Consider the following 7027-nt stretch of genomic DNA (forward strand, 5'->3'; position numbering starts at 1 on the left):
GTGAGCGAGGGCACGGATTATCACTGCATCCAGCGCATCCCCACGGAGACCCTGCGTGGTGCCAGGCCAAGCCAAGGGCATCCCGATCGTGTTGGTTCAGCCAACACGAGGCTGAACCACCTTTGCGCCCACACCAGGGAACATTCCAGGAGGAGGACTGGAGGTGGTCACCGTCAAGCCAGAAGACCACCAAAACCCCTGAGAGCTGGAGGGGTAGGAAGTGGGGGGCCTAGCAGGAAGCTGCCAGGAGGCCTCCCCGGAGGAGGCGGAGGGCCTGGCCCCCAAGGCCGGGCGGATCCCGAGCTGGTGAGCCCCACCCAGTCCCTTTCCTCTCCCGCCCCTGAGAGGGTTTTCCTCTTTCTCCAAGATGGAGACGGGCATCCCTCGATTTGGCCAGTCACTGGCCATGATCAAAAGCCAGAGTTACACCAGTGCCCTTCAATGCCCTCTCTCCACCTGGACCAGCTCACCAGCTCACCGGAGACCCTGGTCAGGGTCTGGGATGCCTCAGTTTTCCCACCCGCATGATGGGTGTGCGTGAGTTTCCTGGGGCCACCGTGACCAAGCACCGAAGACCGGGGGCTTAAACAGCAGACCTTTGCTGTCTCCCAGTCCTGGAGGCCGGAGGTCCGAGATCGAGGTGTGGGCAGGGCTGGTTCCTCCTGGGGCCGTGAGGGAACATCTGGTCCAGGCCCCTCCCCAAGCTTCTGGGGGTTTGCTGGCAATCTTTGGGGTTCCTTCGTTTGTAGAGGCATCACCCCCATCTCTGCCTGACGTCCCAGGCCGGCTGCTTCCTGCAGGTGCATTGGGCAAGCAGAAGTCGGCTGCCCCCCGGCTCTTCCAGTGGGGCCTCCTTCTGCCGGCCCCCGCCCCACACACCCACAGGGAGGCTTCCCGCAGTTATAACAAAACCAAAAGGCTCGCCCGTTTGAGAAGTCTCTGGGTGGCCTGGGCCAGCGGGGCAGGTTCCAGCCTGGCTTGTTCCTGGCCTGGGGGATGTGTGATACGTTTTCCCCCGTGTCCCGGTTTCTCTCCAGAGCAACTTCCTTCCTCCCCAGCAGGGGTCGCTGTGGGGTCAGGGTTTGCTGAACCGGCCCCGGAGGGCGTTGTGGGGTCTCCACCCTTTCAGTGGACGCGGAGGGCCCGGCAGGGAGACAGCTGGGCCCTGAGCCTGGCCGGAGCCAGGGCTCCCACGTCCACGATGTGACCGCCCGTGGACAGGGAGCTGAGTTCATGAGTTCATGAGAAAGGTTTGCTGTGAAGGACCCGGGCCATCACAGCACTGGTGCCCACCTGACCACTGAGCACTAATGGAGCACCTACTGCATCCCAGGCGTAGGGCCTGCCGTTCACAGGCCTGCTCTCATTCAATCCTCCTACAGACCTGGACGAGACGGTGTCATTAAATCCATTTCACAGATGGGGAGGCTCAGGCTCTGGAAGGTTAACAACCTGCTGAGTTGTCTAGCAGCCTGAAATTTCAGAGAGATCTCTTGATGAATTGTCCCTGCCTTTCTCCAACCCCTCTCTCAATAGCTGTTCTTTGAGGGGGATGATTATCATGCATTCCTTTCGGATCAAGACAACTAAGGTTTTGTTTTCCAGTAAGAATGCAAAGCTTCTTAATGGAAGACTCAATGTAAGCTACTAGCAATCACTCACACCCTAGTATGAATTAGCAGGGAGCGCCGTCATGAGCAGTTCACAGCAGAACAGGATGCAGAGCAGTGGGTATCCAGAGGCCGATAAGCATAAACAGAGAGCCTCCTCCTGAGTTTCAGGGGGGCTCTCCAGGTAAGGGGGTGCAGCCTGGAAGGCAGCAAAGCCCAGCCAGCCCTGCAGAAAGGGGAACACCCCCCTCAACCCTGCCCACCGTGGGACCAGGGAGTACCCCGCAGGGTCGCAGAAACGGACCCCTGGGTCTGCCCTTCTCTCCACCCCTGTCTCAGGAGGGGCCTGGCCACGGCCTGGAGAGAGAAGACAGAGGGGTCGGGGGCGGGTGAGGGATGGTGCTGCAGAGAAACCAGGGCCTTCACAGGCACGTGGACCTCCGGGCCTGCCAGTGAGGCATCTCTGTCCCCAGAGGCTGGCCCCCCCGGGACAGGGTGGAGGTGCTCTCTGGGGGGTCCACTCCTCTCAGGCCCCAGGAAAGTGGTGGCCTAACCTTGCGTCGGGGAGGGGTTCCAGACCTCCTCCCCTCCTCCTTCAGCCTCCTGTCTGTCAGGAAGGCTCTCAGCGAAGGTCCCTAAAGACCTGACTGGAAGGAGCCGGGAAGGGTAAATGGGCTGGGTGGGAGAGGCTGGATCTGGTGCAGGCCTGGGGGTCCCTCCCTTCCCGCTGCCCCATCTGAGCCCCTGCCACGCCCCTTTGTCCACACGGTGTTCAGGGCCGCGTGTCCCTGGAGATTCCAGGGCAGTAACTTTCTGGGGTGACAGACCCCTGGCAGGTCCCCCTGACTCCTCCCTTGACCACCCCCTTCCCCAGTGAAGCCTGGAGCTGAAATCCCAGCGGTCCCAGTGGCGGGGCGGCGGAGGGGCTTACCACCAGACCTTTGCTCTGGGAGACTGTTTATAAAATGGAGACGTTTGCGTGTGGGGGGGGTGGGGGGGTGGCACGTACACGTGCCCACTGGACTGCCCGCTTCTGGGAAAGGACAGCGGTCAAGCCGTCCCCCGTCCCTGCTCCTCCCATTCCATGACCCTTTGGAGGCGGGGGAGACCTTCTCACCCCAGAGCCTGAGTGTCCGGTGCCCAGTTCCCTGGGCCTGCTGGGCCCTGGCTCAGGAGACGAGCTGATCTGGGCTGAGTCGTTGGTGGCCTGCCTGCTGTGTTTGGGGTTAGGGGGCTGCCCCAAGGGGCCTGTTCCGTCCTTGCAAGCTCCCGCCTGCCTGTGCGTGAGCATCACCTGGGGACTGGGAAAACTCAAGGCCTGGACCCAGCCGCCCACCACCAATTCCGGAGGAATCCCTGGGGGTGGGGGTGGGGGTGGGGCACTTGTAGAGGGGCCGAGGCTGTTAAGGGGAGGGGCATTATGGAAGGAAGGGGGGCTCCCGGAGCACAGGAGCCAATGACCCGACTGGGAATGCAAGATAGAAATTAGGAAGAGGGGTCCCTTCTCTCCACATCCTCTCCAACACATGTTGTTTCCCGTCTTGTTAATTATAGCCATTCTGACAGGCGTGAGGTGATATCTCATTGTAGTTTTGATTTGCATTTCCCTGATAGTTAGTGATTTTGAACATCTTTTCATGTGTCTGTTGGCCATCTGTATATCTTCTTTGGAGAAATGTCTGTTCAGGTCTTTTGCCCATTTTTTAATTGGGTTGGTAGTTTTTTTGTTGTTGAGATGCATGAGTTCTTTATATATTTTGGAGATTAAGCCCTTATCAGATGTATGGTTTGCAAATATCTTCTCCCAATTGTTAGGTTGTCTTTTCGTTTTGTTAACATGATGTAGTCCATGCAGAAATAGAAGTACAATGATGTACACCTGAAATTTTTGCAATGTTATAAACCAATGTTACTGCAATAAAAAAAAAAAAAAAAGAAAAAAAAGAAATTAGGAAGAGGGGGCAGCAGTGACCACAGGGGGCTGCCTCAGCATCTGCCCCCACCCTGCCACATCCCGCCTCCTCTCGCCCGCTCGCTCAAGGTCCAAAGACTCCGATGGCTGCCAAGCCGCAGACCGGAGCTGGGTCCCCGCGGGGGGTGGTGAGACCCAGCGGGGAGGCAGGTCCTGGAGGGACACTGCACAGCCAGAGGGAGCCCGGAGTCCCACGGCGTGATCCCTGCAGCCGCGACGGCCCACAGACAGCAGATTCACACTCACACAGCAGGCGTGATTAACGGCCTGGAGCAGAGGAGGGCAAAACATCCCTCCGACTCATCGCTCTTCCCCGTGACCGCTGGACACTGAGCCCTGCTAAGCCCTGATGGACAAGCCCAGGCAGATGCCAGGAGGGGGCCGCCTCCCGGGGGGGCTCACGGCCACATCCACTCAGCAAGGAGGGGGCTCACGGGAGGTGAATGAGCGGGGCATGTCCAGGAGGGCTTCCAGGGGGAGGTGAGGCCGGAGCCAGAGCTGAAGGAGGAGCGGGCTTACAAGCAGAAGCCGTGCAGGCTGGGAACAGCGTGTCTCTTTGCGGGGAGGACGCCAGGCGCTCGCACGCCAGCCGGCCGAAGGTCGCGACTTTCCCTTGTTTAATTTTTTTCTCTGAATATTCTTGGCCCCAGGCCCTGGCATTTAGCTCCCGGTTCACACCCCTTGGCTTCGTTCTAGAAGCTGCCGGTTCCCAAACAGCTCTCCCCACTCTCCAGGCCTGCTCCCTTCCTGTCTCAGAGCCACCCCTCCGCCTGGCCCTTCCTTCCGGAGCCTTCTCTTTCTGGCTCGGCTGCTCTCTGGAGCCATGGCTCTTAGACCAGATAAGCGTAAGAATCACCTGGAAGAGAAAAATGCCGATGCCCCGGCCCCTCCAAAAATCCGTGGTCTCCGCTGGGAGCCTGGCATCTGCATTTGCTGTCTCTGTGCTGGTGGCCCCCATCCTTATAAGGGAGGCCGCGTCCCTGCACCCCCTTTGTGACAGAGGAGCCCCTCGTCAGAGCGTATCTGGCGACTGACCAGCAGCAGCCCTTCCGGGGAAGCCAGGCCAGCGAGTGGACATGCCTGCGTGTCCAGCTTCTGCCCCTGCGCAAACATCCGCCACGGCCCTGCTCTTGCGCGGGTGCGCGGAGACCCCGAGACGGCCCGCCGCCGAGCCGGGGTGCTCCCGACAGAGCCCAGCCCCGCGCTGTCCCGGGGGGCAGGGAGCCGCGGTCCCCCGAAACTCGTGAGAACAGCAAGGCTTACAGTGAGTGAGAACGGGGCTCTTCTGGTTAAAACGAGGGTGCAGACCCGCCCGCTCGGCCCAGCCAGCCCTCTCCTGCTCCTGTGCCAGGACAACACGGCTCAAAACCGCTCTGCAGCCGACGAGCGAGTTTTCCGCGATTTGCCCGTTTTCTTCTAGAAGCGCCATCTGCTCCAAACGCTGTATTTCATGCCAGCGTTTTCCACCCTGGACGCTGCCGTTTCAAAATCCATGATTCTGTTTTAAGCCAAGTTTATTTGCATCAACACAAATCTTCAAGACAGAAACTCCCCGTTTTACACGCTTTCATCACAGAATCCTGGAGTTGGGGGGACGCCGAGGTCTGGGCCTGTCGTCCCGTCCCAGACTGCAGGTTCCCCTGAGCCGGAGGCAGATGTACAAGCTGGTGGTGCCCAGCTCACCCACACAGACGTCGAAATCAACATGGAGTTCTTTCCCGCTGAGCCTGCTTGCAGCCTCTGGATCCTCAAGATTCAAGCCTTTGGGCCCTGGGTCTGCCCCGAGGTCACTCAAAACAGGGTGGCACTGTCAAGCATCCCATTTCCCTCGCTTTCCCCCGCGGGACCTGACCATGTGACCCCTCACCAGTCTGCTCTCTTCTGGGTTCACCCCTGTCTGTCTGTGTCTTTCTTTGTGCCCACTGCTGATCTCAGGAGCTCAGGTGTGGCCTGAGCAGGTTATAATACATTGGGATCATCACCTCCTGTAATACACACACTATAGCTCTCTTAATGTGACCTGAGTAATAACAATTTAATGAGGTTCTCCTTCAGGCAATATTTGCATTTACAAAAGGCCCTGGGTAGGTCCTGGCCTCTGAGGGTCAGTGTCTGGGGAATTTGGGAGCATACAGCCACCAGTGCCCAGGCTTCTCAGCTCACCTGTCCCCATCACGATGTTCACATTCGCCTGTGCACGTGCAGGGTCGGCTGCCCCAGCGCCCAGGGAGAGCACCCCTCGGGCACATCTGGAATTGAATTCTTCCTTTGTCCTTCGGGACTGTGGGACCTCAGGCAAGTCACTGAACTTCTCTGAGCCTCAAGTCGTCATCTATAAACTAGCAATGGCACGGGCCGTGCTGAGGACCACAGTGACAGTCTGCAGCCAGGTGGGCGCATAGGCTGCTCTCCATAAGTGGCCTGTCCTTCCTGCCTCCCAGGCCACGTCACTCCTATGGACTTGACCCTTCATCAACTCTCAGCGGCAACGGACCCAGGGACGACCCAGCAGCCATCAGGAGGTATCTGTCGCCCCCACCACTGGTGGAAAGGAAGACGCACGAGAGAGAGACTCCAGCCAGCTTGGGTGTGGACCCCGGGGACCATGGGACGCCACCTCTGGGAGCTGAGTTAATTGGGGATTTCCAAGCTGTGCAATCCTGTCCTCCTGGCCTGGAATCAGTTAGCATTTTCATTGAATTTCAAAACCCATCCCACCCCCACCAAGACGAAGGGCACTGTCTGGGCCAGCAGGACTTGTCCAGTGACACAACAAGATTGATCAGACTCAGAGGTCACAAAAGAGGCCACAGCAAATGCACAGGGCACCTGTGGCAGCCCCATCCTCTCATCAGACTCAGTTGTGGGGAGGGGGCTGCCAGACTCCCAGCCTCCTCAATGGTGCCCTCAGACGACCTTGCCAAAGACCACCCTCCTGGACCCCCCACCCAGGCCTGAGGTCCGAGCACGGAGGCGCATTGCCCCGGGTGACCGCCTCTCACGGAGCCTTCCCCGTGGCTTCACGGGGGGCCCTGCTGGCTCCTCTCCAGACTCGTCTGCACCCTCCCTGAGTTGTGGGTGTTGGTCAGAGTTCTCCAGAGAGACAGAGCCAGGGGACATACAGAGATCCACGTAAGAAGAGACTCAGCGTAGAAATCGGCTCACCCAGTTAGGGAGCCGAGTCATCCCCCGATCTGCCGTCTGCCAGCCGGAGACCCGGGAGACCAGCGGCATCATTCCGCAGTCCGAAGGCCTGAGGACCAGGAGCCCTGATGTCCGAGGGCGGAGGAGATGGACGTCCTGGCTCAGGAAGAGAGAATTCGCCCTTCCTCCGCGTTTTTATCTTCCCCGGGGCGGATGGATGGGACGGTGCCCGCCTGCAGCGCTGAGGATGATCTGCACTCAGTCTGCAGGCCCAACCGCTCCTCTCTTCCAGAAGCACCCT

The sequence above is a fragment of the Ceratotherium simum genome, chromosome 34 (genome assembly GCF_057802395.1).
Source record: "Ceratotherium simum simum isolate JZ-2026a chromosome 34, ASM5780239v1, whole genome shotgun sequence".
Classification (NCBI taxonomy): domain Eukaryota; kingdom Metazoa; phylum Chordata; class Mammalia; order Perissodactyla; family Rhinocerotidae; genus Ceratotherium; species Ceratotherium simum.